We start from the raw sequence: 2,500 nt of genomic DNA, 5'->3' as shown, positions 1-2,500 counted from the left end.
CCCTAGGCGGGCACGCCGTAGGGCCGAGCCCCTGTCGCTCCGGCCCTGGGAAAAGCCCCGAGAGGCTGGGTCGAATCAGGTCTTTCCATTTTTTATGTTTGTCCACCCAGGGTGTCCGTGTCCCCTGGTGTGTCCGTCATAGCGCCCCCTAGGCGGGCACGCCGTAGGACCGAGCCCCTGTCGCTCCGGCCCTGGGAAAAGCCCCGAGAGGCTGGGTCGAATCAGGTCTTTCAATTTTTTATGTTTGTCCACCCAGGGTGTCCGTGTCCCCTGGTGTGTCCGTCATAGCGCCCCCTAGGCGGGCACGCCGTAGGACCGAGCCCCTGTCGCTCCGGCCCTGGGAAAAGCCCCGAGAGGCTGGGTCGAATCAGGTCTTTCAATTTTTATGTTTGTCCATCCATGGTTTAAATGTCCCGAAATGTGTCCGGGATAGCGCCCCCTGGCCGGGCGCGCACTCAGGACCGAGCCCCTGTCGCTCGAGTCCTGGAAGTCCTTAAGAAAGAGGCTGGTCTGAAATCAGGTCGAAAAAATTTTTATGTTTGTCCATCCATGGTTTAAATGTCCCGAAATGTGTCCGGGATAGCGCCCCCTGGCCGGGCGCGCACTCAGGACCGAGCCCCTGTCGCTCGAGTCCTGGAAGTCCTTAAGAAAGAGGCTGGTCTGAAATCAGGTCGAAAAAATTTTTATGTTTGTTCTTCCAGGGTGTCCATGTCCCTAAATGTGTCCGAGATAGCGCCCCCTAGGCGGCCACGCATGTCCGCGTGAGCCCCTGTCCTCAGAGCCTGGAAGAACCATTCGAAAAAAGAACCATCGAAAAGAGGGGGAAAATCCAACTTTTGAGTCCCAAAATAGCTCACTTTGACTCGGACACATTTCCTGCCAATTCGGCCTGTCTAAGCCTGGCGCACCTACTAACGTGATGGGGGTGTTTTGGTAGACCTGGTAAAAACAGGGAAAATCGAAAGAGGCTTAAAGTAGGCTAGAACTCAAGCCTCTCTCGTTGTTGGACTTAGAAAAAATCCGGCTCGAAAAATAAATCCCATTGAAATGCATTGGGCTTGGCGCTGGGATTTTTTTCTAAGTATGTGAACGAAAGAGGCTAAGGAGGCTGGAAGTTAGGCCTCTCTCGTTGTTGGACTTAGAAAAAATCCACTTTTTTTGGCTGGGATTTTTTCTAAGTGTCACATGGAAGAGGCTAAACAGGCTGGAGGCCAGGCCTCTCTCGTTGTTGGACTTAGAAAAAATCCCAAAAGTGGACACTCTGACAAAATCACGCATGTTGACACTTAGGCAAAAAATCCAACTTTTGCTCCACGGAAGAAAGAGGCTAAGGAGGCTGGAAGTTAGGCCTCTCTCGTTGTTGGACTTAGAAAAAATCCACTTTTTTTGCACGGGATTTTTTCTAAGTGTCTCATGGAAGAGGCTAGACAGGCTGGAGGCCAGGCCTCTCTCGTTGTTGGACTTTGAAAAAATCCCAAAAGTGGACACTCTGACAAAATCACGCATGTTGACACTTTGGCAAAAAATCCAACTTTTTTGGACTTGGCCCGGCTTTTCTTCCATTTGTCCCCCACTTGGGCTGGTTCACTCCTGGGTATCTTTTGGTCATTCCCGGGGGCCCCGGAGCTCGCGCAGCTCGCTGCGGGACTTCTGGAACTCCATCCTGGGTAGGATTTTTAAACAATTTCGGACCTTTTTCCAACTTTTTCTCAAATTGTCCCCCACTTTCGCTGGTTCACTCCTGGGTATCTTTTGGTCATTCCCGGGGGTCCCGGAGCTCGCGCAGCTCGCTGCGGGACTTCTGGAACTCCATCCTGGGTAGGATTTTTAAACAATTTCGGACCTTTTTCCAACTTTTTCTCAAATTGTCCCCCACTTTCGCTGGTTCACTCCTGGGTATCTTTTGGTCATTCCCGGGGGTCCCGGAGCTCGCGCAGCTCGCTGCGGGACTTCTGGAACTCCATCCTGGGTAGGATTTTTAAACAATTTCGGACCTTTTTCCAACTTTTTCTCAAATTGTCCCCCACTTTTGATGGTTCACTTCTGGGTGCCTTTTGGTCATTCCCGGTGTTCCTGCGGCTCGCGCAGCTCGCTGCGGGGCTTCTGGAACTCCATCCTGGGTAGGATTTTTAATCAATTTCGGACCTTTTTCCAACTTTTTCTCAAATTGTCCCCCACTTTTGATGGTTCACTTCTGGGTGCCTTTTGGTCATTCCCGGTGTTCCTGCGGCTCGCGCAGCTCGCTGCGGGGCTTCTGGAACTCCATCCTGGGTAGGATTTTTAATCAATTTCGGACCTTTTTCCAACTTTTTCTCAAATTGTCCCCCACTTTTGATGGTTCACTTCTGGGTGCCTTTTGGTCATTCCCGGTGTTCCTGCGGCTCGTGCAGCTCGCTGCGGGGCTTCTGGAACTCCATCCTGGGTAGGATTTTTAATCAATTTCGGACCTTTTTCCAACTTTTTCTCAAATTGTCCCCCACTTTTGATGGTTCACTTCTGG

Source organism: Nerophis ophidion, unplaced genomic scaffold, assembly GCF_033978795.1.
Source record: "Nerophis ophidion isolate RoL-2023_Sa unplaced genomic scaffold, RoL_Noph_v1.0 HiC_scaffold_385, whole genome shotgun sequence".
In the NCBI taxonomy this organism is placed as follows: domain Eukaryota; kingdom Metazoa; phylum Chordata; class Actinopteri; order Syngnathiformes; family Syngnathidae; genus Nerophis; species Nerophis ophidion.
Note: the sequence above shows the minus strand (reverse complement) of the source record.